Here is a 17,488-nt window from a genome sequence, read left to right on the forward strand (position 1 = left end):
CAAAGCCTATCTCCAGGAAGCTCCCACAGCATCCAGCCCTCCCTGCAGGGCTGGAAGCACAATGCCTTTTGCTTTGTGCTCTGGTAATGCTTCACCAAGACAGGCAGAGTTCCTGCTGCAGTATTTAAACCACACTCTCTCTGGTGATGGATTGTTTGCCATGTAGCCTTAAGAGAAGCTTCACAGGCCTTCTGTGAGTGCTTTCTGGTAGGCCAGTGTGGAGGTGTTGATAGCAGAGCAGCATTTAACCCCTTCCTCTGATAGAACTGCTGCTTGCTTTCCAAGCATCGTGCTAGGAAGGTTGAATTGACCATAAATACTTGACTGGCTGGTTAACTCCAGCTCACCCCATGCAGCTAGAAACACTCCTCCCCAAATCACTGAGCATCAGTCAGCTTGCAGTCAAAACAGGAGGGTGGCTTCACAAAAGGCAAGCAAGGCACTGTGCCTGCTGGTAAATAAGGGCTGCAACCCGTGTTTAAAAATAAGAGCTGCTGGCAGTAGTGATTTCCAGCACAGAGTGGTTTGGGTTCCCTGTGGGATTCCTCCACCAGCTTCTTCAGGAAGATGAGCTGGTAGCAGTTGGTGTGAGTGTGTGTGTGTGTGGCAGTGTGGTGCTTGCTCAGTGGGAGTTAACACAGGCCTGATGGTTGAGCAACTTCTCCTCTGACCCTCAGTTCCTTGCAGCAAGAGCCTTGTGTCTTTCACCCTCACACTTGGCTTCCTGGAGCCAGCAAGGTGTGGGAGGCAGTCTGCTGGTACCACTGTCGTCAGCTGACAGCCCAAACCCTTGCAGCCTGTGTCCTGTGCCATCTTTGGAGAATAAATCTGATGAGGAGCCACTGAAGGAGCTGGGGCTCTTTAGTTTGGAAAGGAGGAGGCTGAGGGGAGACCTCATTGCTCTCTACAACTGCCTGAAAGGACATTGTAGAGAGGTTGCTGCTGGTCTCTTCTCCCAGGTAATTAGTGATAGAACAAGAGGGAATGGCCTCAAGCTGCCACTCGGGAGGTTTAGACTGGACAGGAGGAAGAATTTTTTTCCTAGCAAGAGTGGTCAGGGATTGGAATGTGCTGCCCAAGGAGATGGTGGAGTCATCAAGCCTAGATGTGTTTCAAGGTGGTTTGGATGTGGTGCTTGGGGCTATGGTTTAGGGGTGAGCCTTGTAGAGTAGGGTTCTGGGTTGGATTTGGTGGTCCTGAGGGTTTTTTCCAACTTGGATGCTTCTGTGATTCTGTGATCCAGGCTGGGAAGATCCTCCCAGCCTGTCTGTGTCTGCCCTGTGTCCCAGCTGCTGAGCTGTGGCCACATCTCTATTGCTTTCCCCAGGGGATTTTGTTCCCTGGCTGCTCTGAAGTAGGTGAGAAGGCACAGGAGATGTGTAGCCCTCGGGGACTCTGTGAGTGTCCAGCCTGGTACAATGCAAGCTCCAAGCCCAGGCTGGGGGTGCCTGTCCCAGCCCCAGCTGCTGGGTCTGAGGGGCTTTTTGCATACAAATAACTCTGCCACCCTTGCACCCTGGTCCCCCAGTGAGAAGGCAGCTGTGCCCCACTTAGCCAAGGAGCTGCAGCAGTTAGGTAGCTTCACTGTTGACTGGCACCTTGGGTCATAGTGTAGATCTTAGCACTGCATCCAGTGCTTAGGACTGCACCCAGTCCTTCTGGTTTGCTTTCTTCTGCAGGGCTGAAGAGCCCTTCACTCACCAAGCAAAGCTCCTCATGCTGGTGTGTGTAGATGCTGAACATGAATGGAGGGCGTGCAAGCACTTTACAAGCCCACAAGTAAGGTAAGTTACCCCAAATTTGGTCTTTCCTTGCCCCTTGGCTCGCACTTCTGTCACCCTTTCGAAGCAGGAGGCAGAGGGCTGACCTCTCTTCGGTGCTGCAGGATCCTCAGGTAGATGATGTCTGTGCACGGAGCAGCTCCCGCAGCTGGGGAAAGCAGCCCCCTGCGGCTCCCGGGGGCTGGAATGGGCAGCAGGGAGGGCGGGGAGGGGCATGGCCCCAGCAGCCAGCAGGGCTGCGGAGGAGCTGGGCTCTCTTGGTGGCTCCTGCTTTGATGTTACATTAAGTGCGGCTAAGAAATGTTTCAACATTAGCTTTCTAGCGTGGCTGACTGCCTCGAAGACAAGGAAACCAGGAATTCACTAGGGGAGCTGTCAAAGCAAGCTCTCAGCCCCTACTAACGCTCTCCTTCTCCCATCTGACCTTATTAACGCAGCCTGGTTGTTTTGCAAGACGCCTCCTTCTCCTCGCAGCAGCCCACGGCCGCTCCGGGGGGAGCAGAGCTGCGAACCTTCCCGAAAGACTGAATGGCTCAGTGGAGCACGACCGGAGCGCCGGCGGGGAGCGGGGTGCGGGGCGCGGGGGCTGAGCCGGTGCGGCAGGACACAGCCTGCCCTTGGGCTCGGCTTGCAGGAGCCACCAAATGCCCTTTGTGTTGCAAATGCAAACCCGAGGTAAGAAGGTGTCGTTTGCTGCCATTCGGACTACTCAGCTGGCAAAATCTTCTCCTCTACTTGGGGAGACAAATAAAGGATTCTGCTTAATCACGCCTCCCTCTTGTCTTCCCTGTGTGCTCTGCATCTTCCCTGAGCTGTATGCAATTGGGTTCCAACAGCCAGGTCCCGGGAGGACACAGAGTGTGAGGGCTGTGACCACGGAGAGGTGGCAGGCAGGGTTTTTCTCATGATGCTTTGATGTGGAAGCTGCCTGTTGAACTGGGTTGGCCCTGGAGCGTAGCAGGGAAGCTGGGGGATCCCCCAGCCCCTGTTCTCCGGCAGCCCCCTTGCATCTGGAGGCAGGGAGGGATGGGAGGCAGGCAAAAGCCTGTGTGTAAGCACAGAAGTCGTTGTCTGACGCACGGCCCAGCCTCATCCCCCGGCAGCATCAGGCTGCTGTAAGGAGGTGGTTTCTGCTGGTTGCACTGTGGCTGCTGTGAAGCGCCCGCCCCTGCCGCCGGCTCAGCAGGGCGCTGGAAGGAGCCTGGAGCTGACAAGGAGCTCTGAAGCGCAGCTCACCTGCGGTTGGCACCAGATGGTTTGTGACTCCTGGAACGGGATTAGTCCCTGAGCCAAGCTGGGAGGAGAGAGTCCTTGGATCAGGGATGGGAAGAATCTGGATGTGTGAGGTGAAGTCAAGCTCCAAGCCTGGGGAAGTTTCCCTTCCTCCCTAAGAAGTGATATTAATTCATTCTGGCCCTCTAATGCCACAGCTTTTTAATTAGCTTCTTTTCCCCCAGAATTTTCCTTGTACTAAAAATGGTAATGTGTGTTTTATAATGCTGGTCATGTGTGTTTTATAATGCTAAGCACCCATGAGGAGCCCCTGCTTCCATGCTTGATTGATGCCAGCTTGCAGGGCACTGCCATGGCAGCTTCTCTCTTCATGACTCCCTTCAGAAATGAAGCAGCACTGCAAAGCCCATGGGTGAGAGTGCAGGCTGCATGGGCCTGGGGGTGGCATCCTGGCCAAGACATCAGCCTGCTGGAAAAAGACCTGGGGGTGCTGGTTGACAGTAGGCTGAACATGAGCCAGCAGTGTGCCCAGGTGGCCAAGAAGGCCAATGGCATCCTGGCCTGGATCAGGACCAGTGTGGCCAGCAAGAGCAGAGAAGTCATTCTGCCCTGTACTCAGCACTGGTTAGGTCACACCTTGAGTCCGGTGTCCAGTTCTGGGCTCCTCAATTCAAGAAAGATGTTGAGATGCTGAAATGTGTCCAGAGAAGGGCAGCAAGGCTGGGGGAGGGGTCTGGAGCACAGCCCTATGAGAAGAGGCTGAGGGACCTGGGGGTGTTTAGCCTGGAGAGAAAAGGAGGCTCAGGGCAGACCTTATTGCTCTCTACAACTACCTGAAGGGAGGTTGCAGCCAGGTGGGGGTTGGTCTCTTCTCCCAAGCAACCAGCACCAGAATAAGAGGACACAGTCTCAAGGTGTGCAGGGGGAAGTTGAGGCTTGATCTTAGAAAGAAGTTCTTCCCAGACAGAGAGATTGGCCATTGGGATGGGCTGCCCAGGAGGTGGTGGGGTTGAGGTCCCTGGAGGTGTTTAAGCAAAGCCTGGATGAGGCACTTAGTGCCATGGTCTGGTTGATTAGATAGGGCTGGGTGATTGGTTGGACTTGGTGATCTTGGAGGTCTCTTCCCACCTGGTTGATTCTGTGATTCTGTGACCCTGGCCAGGAGCTGTGTGCCTGTCCCTGGCTCTGCCAGGTCCCACTGCAGGGGCAGGGCAGCCTGGCCAGGCAAGGCTGTGCATGCTGACATCCCCTCTCAACCCTCAGCTCCCCACAGTTCTGGGGCACACATTTGTTTGGGTTCTCACAGGCTTTCATTTGTATCCTCCCTGTTTTCATGGCAACACTCTGGAGGCAGAGACCAGCCACAGAAGGCCTCCCAACAACCACAGCTCCACTGGGGGTTAGTTACTTGGCATTACTGCATCTGCCAAACAATGGTATTAATTCTGTCTCTCCCTGAAAGAAACACTCTGCTGGTTTGCCATGGGGGCAGTGCTCCTTCTAGAGAGCAGCCTTTGAGAAGCTTTTTTGTGTCATGCCCTAATTCATATCAGTAAGTCAAGAAGAGTCTTTCATTGACATGCTTGGGGTCTGCATCTTCCTTGCATGGACCTGGCTGGGCAGGGGGATGAGGGCTTACAGCATGAGATGGGCACAAACCTGCTGCAGAAAGCTTAGAGGGCTGTGATTTGGACTGTAAATGGTGTGGGGGAGGAGAGGGCTGCAGGATGGGGAGGGCAGGGCTGCAGGGTGAGGGAGGGATGGTGTCGCCCCGAGCTGTCATCCCTGTGAGGTCAAACAGCTCTGCTGCTCCTCTGGGAGCTGCAGCAGGGACAGGGATAGGCTCAGAAGGCTGTGAAAGTTTCAAAGGAGAAAACTGCAGAGCCCAGGGGGTGGGAGAAAACGCTTTCTGCAAGAGCAGGCTTCTGCCCAGCAGCCATGGCCACACTCCAGGCTCTGTGGCCTGGATAGGAAGGGGAATGATTTATGGTCAGTGCTCAGTGGGGATGTTTCATTGGCCTGTGTTTAATTCTGTTTGGAGATGATGGGTGTGCTTAAAAAACCTCCAAAAGTCTTTCATGCACTTGAAGAGGAGCACCTGAAGCTCAAGGTGCTTTGATGCTGTCCTGGTGGTGTTTAACACACTTGTGCCGTGAGTATAGAGTCATGGAGTCATTGAGGTTGGAAGAGACCTTTCAGATCAAATCCATCAGTTACCCCAGCACTGCCAAGTCCACTCACAACCCACCAAGTCCACCCCACTACCAGTGGGCTGCACTGAGCCTCCACCAAGGAGCTGGTGGGGACAGTCTCTCTCGTTTCAGCAGCAGTTGCTGCTGCTCTGGAACGTGAGCCCTGGCTAGATGTGCACTTGGCCCTGAGCAGTGTCACCAAGGGTGGGCTTGGAGCCCCGTGGCAGCTCCCTGCCACCCAGCTGCTGTCCCCATCAGCCTTGCTGCACATTGCTCCCCTCTCTTGGCACCATTTCCCCAGCACAGCACTGTGGCTCTTGGCTTTGAGCTTGTTTTCCAGCAGGGACCCTACAGAGCACTGTGGTGCCTGAGTCACTTTCCCAGGGATTCCCCCTCGCCCCAGCAGCAGCCCAGGGGGCCCAGCAGGTGTGACTGGGAGCTGGATTTCCTTGGCTGGCTGCTGGGTGGGGGGCAAATGCCCCAGGCAGTGCTGAAGGAGCAGATGGCTCTGAATTTCTTGAAGGCAAAGGTGCTTTTAAATAATGACTTATTTTTGCATGGGTTGCTCAGAAGTTGTTTGTCTCAAAAGAAATGGGTTAGAAGAAAGAGCAAAACAGGGATCTGGTGCTTTGGGCTGCAGGGACTCTGTATGCTAACAAATCAGCAAAAGGGCCTGAGTGCCCTCCCTGAGTCCTGCATTAAGCAATGCTCCATCTACTGCTCATCACCTCCACTGCCACCTCTGGCTGTGGGGACAGGACCTCTCCCCTTTGCCCCATCTCAGGTAGCAACTGCAGCAGGCAAAAATGAGGAGGACATAACCAGGCTGCATCTCCTCACCCTTCCCATGTTGTTTGGGGATGGAAACTGAGCTGTGTGCTGCTGTCCTGGACTGTGGGCCATGAGATCTTCTTGAGCAACCTGAGGTCAAGCAGACCTGTGAGCTCTGCTAGTGTGGCTCTGTGGCTAAGGGAGGATGGTGCAGGGTGCTCCAGGGCTGCATCACCCTGCTTCATGCCCTGCCAGCACAAGCCAGCAAGGACCAGGCTGCCACCCAGCCTGACTACAGCCAGCTCATCCCCTCTGCTGCTGGAGAGCAGCTGGCAACCACCCTCTGGAGTGAGCTGGGGGAGGTTTCAGTACCAGCATGTGGCTGGGAAGGTTTGCTGGCACGTGGGGCTGCCCCCAAGTAACCCTGAGACCCAGAGGGAGAAGGTTTCTTTCAGGTAGGACCTTGCTAAACCTGTGGTTGAAACATCTCAGCTCTGCTCAGTGGGAGCACTTCAGTGAGATGCAGATATTTCTGAAGGACTGCCACCACATAGTCCTTGAAATGAAGATTGCATTCACAAAAATAGTATTCCATAAAATATTTCTTTCATAATGTGAAGGTTTAATGCAGTTTCAAGTGTGTTTCTGTGCAGGAAGGGAGGCTTAGCGGATCACCTGAGACCTTTCCCCATGAACAATCTGTATTTAACTCCTCTCTGCTGACCTTTGACACCCTCTCATGTGGCTACCAACTGAAGGAAGAAATCAATTTGAAATTCTTTCAGGTGGGACCAAAGTGTTTAATCATTTCAGTCTCCAGAACATTCAGTGGAGGTCCTTCTAGGTAACATCCCCAAAATATGGACCAGCAACCTGTAATCAAATACTTGGGTGACCTATTTTTCAGGGCTCTTTATTTCTGGGGGGGTTGGCTATTGCTGGTGTCTGTTCATCCCTTCCTGGGCTTGCTCTCTGCATGATGAAATGCACACAAAGGGGAAATCCCTGGCACGTCTGCCATCAGAGCTGCACATCCCTGGCACCCTTTTGGCTTTGGAAATAAACTAATGAAGGATGAAAGGGAAATAGGGGCTTGATGAAAAGGATTTATTTTATCACAGGACAGGTTATGCACCCTCATCCCCGGTACACAGAGCATCTTTGAGCCTCGCTCAGTGTCAAATGAAATGGGCTAATGACATGGATTAGGATCTTAATAGCACATTTGATTAGTGAAGCTCTCCCCTCGGGGCGCTCTCTGGTGAGTGTTAATGGGCGCTGCGGGGGACGGCTGCCTAAATGAGCCTCTTAATGGGGAAGAGCTGATGTAGGCTCCCTGCCATCCTCAGCCAGAGGCCCCCAGCAGCCCAGGAAGAAACCCATGGCTGTGTCCAGCCTGGGAAAGTGTAGGAAAGTAGAGGAAAATAAGGAGAAATGATGGTTTGGGTTTGGTTTTTTTGATTACGATTCTTTGTTGGTGAGGAAAATGACCGACCTGTCCTTAACAGAAAGGACATCCCTGCAGGAGAGACTAACAGTTGGTGATGGATGGGGATTTATCAGCAGAGCTGCTGTGCTCAAGGTATTTGTGGAGCCCTGTGAGGACGTACCGAGGTAATTCCTAAATCCTGGCTCACCGCTCATCCTGCCCGGCAGCTGGATGCCACCAAGGTCTGGGGCACAGGAGAAGTGCCTCTGCCTTACTGCTGCCTTCTGCTCTGATTAATGCTTCCTAGACTGAGCCAAGGGGGGAATCGGGGTCCTCTGGTAATGGACAGCCTGCTCCCACTGCTTTTGAGGGCAATGTGGTGGAGCGAGGGACCACTACTGCTCTGCCCACAGGCTGGGCAAGGGAGGGTCGAATGTGTCATAGAACGATAGAGGCTGGAAGGGACCTCCAGAGATCATAGGGTCCAACCCCTCTGCCAGAGCAGCATCACCCAGGGCAGTCTGCACAGGAATGCATCCAGCTGGGTTTGGAAAGTCTCCAGAGAAGGAGACTCCACAACCTCTCTGGGCAGCCTGCTCCAGGGCTCTGTCACCCTCGCTGTAAAGAAGTTTCTCCTCATGTTGAGGTGAAACCTTCCCTGTTCCAGTTTGTCTCCATTGTTCCTTGGCTTATTGCTGTGCACCACCCAAAAGAGCCTGCCCCCCTCCACTTGACACCCACCCCTCAGCTATTGATAGACATTGATCAGATCCCCTCTCAGCCTTCTCCTCTCCAGACTAAACAGCCCCAGGGCTCTCAGTCTCTCTTCACAGGGGAGATGCTCAAGTCCCCTAAGCATCCTCCTGGCTCTCCCCTGGACTCTCTCCAGCAGGTCTCTGTCTCTCTTGAACTGGGGAGCCCAGAACTGGACACAGGACTGCAGCTGTGGTCTGAGCAGGGCAGAGTAGAGGGGCAGAAGAACCTCCCTAGCCCTGCTGGCCACACTTTTCTTGCTGCACCCCAGGATCCCATTGGCTCTCTTTGCCCCAAGGACATATTGCTGACCCATACAGAACTTGCTGTCAGTGTGATGTGAACACCAGAGTGCTTCAGGCTGCATCTGGGGCACCCAAAGAATTCCTTACCATGCTTTCATAACGTTTCTTGTTGTGTCAGGCAGTAAATAACACAGAGCCATAAACAGTTAGGACGCTGTGGGAAGCCAGGAGTTATGAGTTGCTGATGCAATAAGCTATGATGGTAGCTTAAGGAAGGGATTTTAAATATAGAAATGAATAAACAATCAGGGCTGGCCTGTGGGTTGGTTTGGTTTTGTTTTTTTTCCAGATGGCTCCAGGATCCAGCAGATTACCAAGACAAAGAGCCTACAAGGAGCCAGCCCTGCACATGGCTGCTGGCTCCTCAGAGCAAGAGTTTCATCATCCCATCCTGTGAGTTGCCTCTGAGTGGGGCCTTTCTTTGTGGTATTTGTCATTTAAAAGTGAAACAGTTGAATACCTAACCCTGTGCCTACCTTTCACATCAGCTGTTGTGGCAAAGTGTACAAAGTCCCCAGAGTTTTCCCTTGTTCTGAAGTCTGCTGAAAGCTCCCCAGCATCCCCCAGGCTGGACACTCACAGTGGTGTAGGATGGCCCCAGCTATGCTGCTCTTCCCCTCTTCAGCAACAGGGTGGAAGGTACCCAGGCTGCCCTTAAAGGCTTTGGGGGAATTGCTAAAATTAGCAAAACTGTGGGGAAATCCAGAAGCCTGGCTCTGGTTTTGCAGCAGCAGGTGTCACCTGTCTGTGGTCACCCTCTCTGGCCTGTCTGTGGTCACTCTGCCTGGGTGCACCCTCTCTGCAGCATCTCCTCCTGCACACCATACAGCAATGGTCTCACCAGCCCTGCTGCAGCAAGGGGCCAGTGAGGACAGCCCTTCAGGCTGCTTGAACAGCTACACACCAGCTCTTGAGGAGCCTCAGAAGATTAGGATTCCAAGCAAAAGAGGGCTGCAGCCCCAACAGCCCAAACCCTCAGTGCCCCACACCCAAGCCTGGGCAAGGGTCCCTAGCTGTTCTCCAGCCCTGTCCTGGTGTCCCTATGGGTGAAGGACACGTTTTGGCTCCTGCCTGGGATGGAGTTCTGGGGCCTGGGGATGGTTTCAGGAATTTGGCTTGCTGTTCCTAATGCCATTAGTCACAGGAATAACGTTAGCAGGGCCTGATGTCACCTCTGTTTCCATGGCAATGGGCAGATTCTCAGCTCTGAGAGGTTTCCACTCCAGCCTGGGTGGTGCTGTCCCTGGAGAAGTGCAAGTCCCTCTTGTCTGGCCAGGCATGGTGATACAGAGGCATCCCAAAGCTGAATGGTCCCAGTTCCTTCTGTCCTGTCACCCTTGCTGGCTTCTGAATGTTGCATGGGAAAGTTCTGGTAGGAGAGGGAATAACTCCGGAGCAGCGACATTGCCTGCAGCAGGGGAATGGCTCCCAGGTGTAAATGCCTGCAGGAGGGACACCCTGTGCTCTGCAGCTGCAGCCCAGGAGCAGAAGGAAGTGACAAGCTGCTTATTAATGACAAATGTCATTAGGAATGATGTGAAATACAAGGCCAGGTGAGTTATGGTCTAACTTGTACCATTCTTAAGTGCCCCAGCTCTGTCAGACCATCTATTCTGCTTTTCACCCTGACTCAAACCTTGCTGTCTGGAGCTTGCACGACTCCTGCTATACCCTGGATACCTGGAAACCTTCTGGGATAGCAGCAGGGTCAAGCTGAGCCTCAGGGTGTAGAAACAGCCCCAAAAGCCCTGGTTAGGCACCAAGAGTGAGTAAAGGAGTGTGGCTTCACAGAGAAGCTCTGCCTGGGCTCTCTGAATAGGTTAACTCACCATAATTAGGCCCCCTGGTGAAGCTGGGAGAGAAGCTCTGTCCAGCCTAGCCAATTCCTGGTACCCTGCTGCCAGCCTGCAGCAGGGGGTTGGGAAACCTGTGAGAGGCTGCTTGCATCCCAGCAAGGTGTGGCAGGCAGGGCAGGCACTTTTGCACTGCTGCAGCATCGAGATCCAATTCATGCTGAGGGCAAAGTTAGTGAGGTGGTGGAGAGTATCAGGCAGCAAGGTAGAAGGAAGGGAAGGCCAATGGAATCCTGGCCTGGATCAGGAACAGTGTGGCCAGCAGGGAAGTCATCCTGCCCTGTGCTCAGCATTGGTTAGGTCACACCTTGAGTCCTGTGTCCAGGTCCTCAATTCATGAAAGATGTTGAGATGCTGAAATGTGTCCAGAGAAGGGCAAAAAGGCTATGGAGAGGTCTGGAGCACAAAGCTGGGGAAGGGTCTGGAGCCCTGTGAGGAGAGGCTGAGGGAGCTGGGGGTGTTTAGCCTGGAGAAGAGGAGGCTCAGGGCAGACCTCATTGCTCTCTACAACTACCTGAAGGGAGGTTGCAGCCAGGTGGGGGTTGGTCTCTTCTCCCAGGCAAGCAGCACCAGAACAAGAGGACACAGTCTCAAGCTCTGCAGGGGGAAGGTGAGGCTTGATCTTAGAAAGAAGTTCTTCCCAGACAGAGAGATTGGCCATTGGGATGTGCTGCCCAGGGAGGTGGTGGGGTGGAGGTCCCTGGAGGTGTTTAAGAAGAGCCTGGATGAGGCACTTAGTGCCATGGTCTGGTTGATTAGATAGGGTTGGGTGATTGGTTGGACTTGGTGATCTTGGAGGTCTTTTCCAACCTGGTTGATTCTGTGGTTCTGTGATGCAATTGCTTCACCTGAAGCAATTACAGAGGAACAAACCCATGTTTGGAAAAGGGGCTGGGCACTGGGAAGTGCTGCACAGCTGCCTCCTGTCAGCATGGAGCTGAAAAGCAATTTCCCCTGCACTAGGGGCAGCTCAGCAGGGGCTGACTCCTTGGTGGTGTGGCCATGGTGGGGATTTTCAGCCTGCAGTGGAATGAGCTGCTCTCTTCCCTGGTGAATTCAGAAGCAGATGGTGGGTGAGGAGTGGGGGCAGCTCCCAGCGATTGCCAAGCTCTCCGTGGCACCTGGCATGGCTTGAGTCAGAGCAATCCTGCCTCAGCAACCTTTGTGCCACTGGGGTTTGGGCTGTCCTGGCCTTCTGGGACACCTTCTGACCTGGGAACTGCTGCCAGGGAAGGATGTGAGGAGCCACAGTGGTGCCCACCGAGGTGCAGCACGGGATGCTGAGGGGCATCCCTGCACAGTACCTCAGGCAGCTATTGGGAAAAGGGTTGTGAGGAAAGCTGGCATTAAAGCCCATTAATCTGACCTCTGGCTGCAGGCTAGGGGAAGGCAGTGTGGGGTGTTTGATCTGGGGATCAGGAGACAGCAGCAAGGGCAAAAAGGCTTGGAAGTGGTGCTGTTCATCCCAGTATTCAGAGGATGGGGCTGAGGAAATCAATACCCAGCTACAGCCTCTGCATGGCAAAGACCTCAGGCAGGAGTCAGAGAGGATTGAAGCTGCTGCCACACCAGACCTGGTAGCCTGAGGTGTTTCTGTACCTGCAGAGAAGAGAATAGTAATAATACTACTAGTACTAAAAGCTAGGAACAAGGTCATGACTGCTCTGGATCAGACTGCAAGGCCAGACCTCATCATTTGCGTGGGAAGTGTGGGGATGCTTTGTACCCAGCAGGGTCCCAGACCCATCTGGCTGCCTGCCAAGCCACCACCACCTCCCTCTGCCCACACCTCCCAAAAGCACAGCTGGCACGGTGCCAGGCACCCTCAATCCATGCTGGGGAGCAGCCATGTGATGGAGATCTGGCCTTGGAGAGGTGCAGCTGCCACGGGCCGTGGCTTTTGGGGCTTCTGTGGTGGGGCTGAGCTGGGCAGCAGTGGCTGCCCTCACACAGGCACAGGCAGAGGCACTTTGCAAGAGGTGTTTGTGTTTGCAGCTGATGGAGGGGCAGGGTGAGGAGCTCCCTGTGCACTGGTTGCCCAACCATGGGCTTCTCCAGGGTGCAAACAAGGTGACTGTCTGCAAAGCATCAGCAGGCAAGGAGGGAGGCAACTGCACAGTGAGATCATTAGCTGGAAAGGAGACTAGGAAGGGAAAAGTTTTCTTTTTTGAGGCATTTTCCATGCTGACTGCAGGCTGTGGGCACCCTACGTGGGATGGCAGCTTTGATCAACAATGCTGGTGCCTCTGTGGTATGGCATGGCATGGCATGGCATGGCATGGCTCTGCTTGCTGACAGACTTCCCCCAGCTTGGAGGCTGCACTGTACCAGGGGAGTTTGGAGCAGATCTGGGTCACTAATCCCTTGGGACACTAATCCCTTGCCCATCAGCCATGTCCATGCCAGCTGTGTGCAAAGGGGACACAGCTCTGGATCTGAGCTCTGGGCAGCCCCTAGATGCCCAAGCAGCTACATCATCCTTGGGGCTGAGGAGCAGAGTGGGGAATGATGCAAAGCCCCAGGGAAAGGCTCAGTGCCTGTGAGACAGCAGCAGCCTGTGATATTCATGCAGCCTTCCTTGCACTTACACTGCTAGCCCTGCTTTCAAAGTCACAGGCTGCAAGATGAATTGGGCTGTCAAGCTTTTTTTTCCCCTTTTTCTTCCTTTTCTTTTTTATTTCCTCCCCCCACGCCCCCCTCCAGCAAATGAACTATCAGAGAGCCTTTGCCAGGGTCCTGTTTTCAGTAGGCAGAAATGTCATTTCAAAATTTGGGGAGGAACACAGACAGGAGCTTTGTGAAACAGAATTTCTCTCTCCCTTGCTATGTTTCAAAGCTGGAGCTGGCTGGAGCAAGCCCTGATGGCCAAGGAGCCAATGTGTTGGCTTGATTCTAATTACTCCACAGCTGGAGGGTGAGCTGAGCCCGAACTGATGCACAAGTTTGCCTGTGGGATGGGGGGGAAGAGCAGGACCTCCCACCTAGAAGAAGAAGTGAACTCCTTGGTGCTCAATATACTTTAAATTCAGGTAAAAAACCTTCTCTTGCCTCTGGGGTCTGAGCATACCAAAGAACCCTTCCTGAACACTTGCTGTTGTTCATCCCAAAGGTGATGCAGGGGCTGGGAGCATCTCTGCTGTGAGGCCAGGCTGAGGGAGCTGGGGATGTGCAGCCTGGAGAAGAAAAGGCTCCAGGGGGACCTTAGAGCTGCCTTCCAATAGCTGAAGGGATCCTGCAGGAAGGCTGCAGAGGGACTTTTCATCAGGGTGTCTAGAGACAGGACAAGGGGGAGTGGTTTGAAGCTGAGGCAGAGCAGGGTTAGGCTGGGGCTGAGCAGGAAGTTCTTCAGTAGGAGGGTGGTGAGGCTCTGGAATAAGCTGCCCAGGAAGGCTGTGGCTGCCTCCTGCCTGGGGGTATTCAAGGCCAGGTTGTATAAGACCCTGAGCAGCCAAGTCTAGTTGAAAGGTGTCCCTGGCCATGGCAGGGAGGTTGGAATATCATAGAATCATAGAATGGTCTGGGTTGGGAGGGACCTCCAAAGGTCATCCAGTCCAACCCCCTCTGCAGCCAGCAGAGACACCATCGACTAGATCAGGTTGCTCAGAGCAGATGCTCTCTGAGGTCCCTTCCAACCTAAACCATTCTGTGATTCTATGAAAAGAGAATCCTGCTGCTCACTCAGGGCCTCAGCAGTGTGGAGGGCTGAGTGTCTTGGTGGGAGCCTGTGCTGACAAGGGGGCCCTGGCTCCCTGCCCTTCCCACCCCAGTGCAGCAGCTGCCTGCCTGTAGTGGCTGCTGAGGGCAGCAGTCAGCAGGGCTCAGCACATTGGCTCTGGGGAGATCCAGCTGGCAATGAAGCTTTAGTAGCCTAAGCACAGTTGTGTTTCCAACAGCCCACTAACCCTCTCCTCTTGGATCTTTGCTTATGTCTTAAAAACCCACTTTTTGGTATAAGACTGTCAGATTTAATCCTTTTTTAAATATCCTCTTCCCTGGTGAGGCAGCAAGATTTCCCAGGCAGCCCTGAAACCAGCAGATAAGCCTTTACTGGAATAAGACATCCAGATGGAATGAAGCCTCTATTTGAAGCAGCCTTTCGGGGGGTATCCCACTTTGTCCATGCCTGTCTGTAACTTCTAGGCATCTGTTTTGCCACAGGGCAGCTCCTTTAAACTTGGCTGGACAACACCAAAAGCTCTCCTTGCTTTACAGATGAGAGTCCTCAACCCTGCTCATAAGGTGGGCTAGGAAGCCAGGGGGTCTCTGGCCAACCATTCATCCCTGTGGGGAGGCTTCATGCCTGACACACAGCCCTGAAGGGCTCTGCTGGGATCCCCTGGGCTTTTCCTTGCTGAAGAAGACCACAAGGAGACAGAGGAAGGGTACCAGCAGCCTCCATTGGTGAACAAGCTCATGCTGCTTTACCATCATCTTTTTTTCCTTAGCCCCACCAGGTAAGCCATGCTGGGCCTCCTTTTTTACCCCCACTCTGCCCTGGTGAGGCTACACCTGGAATATCGCATCCAGTTCTGGGCTCCCCAGTTCAAGAGGGACAGGGATCTGCTGGAGAGAGTCCAAGGGAGGGCTACCAGGGTGATGAAGGGACTGGAGCACTGCCTGGTGAGGAGAGGCTTGAGACTGGGGGTGTTCAGTCTGGAGAAGAGAAGACTGAGAGGGATTTGATCAATGTTTATCAATATCTGAGGGCTGGGGTCAAGAGGGAGGGGACAGGCTCTGCTCACTTGCACCCTGGCACAGGACAAGGGGCAATGGATAGAAACTCCAGCACAGGAGGTTCCACCTCAACATGAGGAGGAACTTCTTCACTGGGAGGCTCCCAGAGCACTGGAACAGGCTGCCCAGAGAGGTTGTGGAGTCTCCTTCTCTGGAGACTTTCTGCACCCATCTGGATGTGTTCCTGTGTGACCTGTGCTGGATTCTATGGTCCTGTTCTGGTGGGGGAGTTGGAGTGGATGATCTCCTGAGGTCCCTTCCAACCCCTAACATCTGTGATCCTGTGATCACTGTGCAATGGATCCCATTACTGTTAAGGTCCCCTCCTGCCACACAGGCGCAAGGAGGGAAGCAGTTCAGTCAGGCCAGGCTGGTCTGCACTGGCCACAGAAGGCAGAGCACCATCCACTGCTGGGCTTCTCCCTCTCACCCCTCTCCACCTTGCAGTGTGGCTCCAGCCCTGGGCTGGGGCAAGGACTTGGCAAGGAGCAGGCTGAGCCAGTGGGGGTGGGGGTTGGAGCCTCCACATCCTGAGTGGGCTCTGGAAAAAAAAAACAAAACAGGCAGAGGCAGCCAGTTGCAAAGGGCTCTGGAACTGCAAGCTGGGGCTTGTTTTCCAATGCTTGAGGGGTTTTGTTGTTGCTGTTGTGGTTTTTATTATTATTATTATTATTTTATTATTATTATTTTCTGGCCAAATAAATCTGTGGCAAGCAGTGAGCAGGCAAGTGGCAGCCTACCTGTATTTCAGGGATGGCATCACCATTTAAAGATACAGACCGTGGTTAGATTAAAGACTTAATGGCTGCAATTAAACTTCCTGCAGGAAAGATTTCCTTGCTGAGCTCTACCTGGCAGCAAAGGCTGCAGTGCCAGCATTTCCATGGCACTGAGGAGGTGTAAGGGCCAAGCCCAGCAGGAGCCCAGCCTGAGGTGCAGCCTCCTGCCTCTTGGCCAGCTGGCAGGGTTAAACAAAGACCCTTGGCAGCTATTTCAGAGGGCACTGCTGGTGCCTCTCAGAGCTTGCTCAGGTATTTTTCTCTGCAGAAATAGTGTGAGGCAGGTATGAGAAAAACCCAGTGGGTAGATGGCTGAGTGCCATCAGGCAGCACTCAGCTCAGGGCAAGCCCACTCACTTTCAGCAGTGCTTAGGAGAAAAACCAAGCACTCAATTAAAATGAGTACCCAGCACAGAAAAGGGGAGAAGTGCCTGATAGCCATGGGGCAAGCAGCTTCGCCTGCCCAGAGGGAGTGCAGCTGCCCAGCCAAGCTGCAGGGTGAGGAGGGTCCCTGCTGCCCCCCATGGGACCTCACTTCTGCATGCAGAGGTGGGTGCCAGAGGGCAGTGTGCATTTGCCCAGGCATCAGGTCTCCAAAGGCAGCTGCATTCTGCAGCCTGCACTCCTGGGGTGAGGAGCAGCCTCTTCTGGGGCAAGGAGACCTCTCCACACTGGCTCCTTTAGCTCAGCCTGTGCACTGAATGCTTTATCCCCTTTAGCCCTGCCCCCTGGGGACACAGAGACAAGAAATAGGCTCTCCAGAACTCTTGATGTGAGACCCCAAGGTGTAGTCAAGAACCCACATGCCCCCACAGAGATGAAACATTCATGGGTGCTGCAGAGGGAGCTGCAGCAAGGCCCCACAGCACCCCATGCCCCTACAAAGCAAACCCACAGTGAGCAGCAGGTTGTCACTTTGGCTTTGATTTCAGCCCCCCTCCCCTTCAGCAGGCTGGTGCTGCCCCATTCAGTACAGTGAGAAGAGCTTCACCTTCAGGCATGCTGGCAGCTGAGGGGTGCCCACCCCAGGGGTGAAGCCAGTCCATGCCAGCCCTGGGACATGCTCCTGGAGGATGCACCTTTCCTCACAGAGCTGCTCCAAGGACTTTGGGGACATTCAGAATGTGTTTGTACCTCCATCTGGGCCTGGGCCAAGCTTTGGCTCAGACCATGCTGGGGAGCTTAGCTACCAGGCATGAGCACAAGAACAGGAACCAAGGGATATGGGACATGTTTTAGTGGGATAGGAAAACCTTGGCTCCAGCTACCTCTGCAGCACTGGGATGAGCCAACAGGGCACAACAGCCAAGCAGCTGTGTTACCACCCAACACCCCCACCCCCCCCAAACCAGCTTTCTATATTCAATGGGAAAATAAAGAAAGGAGGATTCAGCTAATCAGGCAAGAGCAAACCTGTTCTTGTTCTTGGCCGCAGACCCCTGCCATCCCATGGGGCAGTCACTGTGAATATCTTTGCTCTGCCAGGTGGGCACAGGCATGTCATAAAATCATGGAATTGTCAGGGTTGGAAGGGACCTCAAGGATCATTCAGTTCCAACAACCCTGCCATGGGCAGGGACACCTCACACTAGAGCAGGTTGCTCACAGCCACAGCCAGCCTGGCTGCAAAAACCTCCAGGGATGAGGCTTCCACCACC

The sequence above is a fragment of the Indicator indicator genome, chromosome 10 (assembly GCF_027791375.1).
Source record: "Indicator indicator isolate 239-I01 chromosome 10, UM_Iind_1.1, whole genome shotgun sequence".
Taxonomy (NCBI): Eukaryota; Metazoa; Chordata; class Aves; order Piciformes; family Indicatoridae; genus Indicator; species Indicator indicator.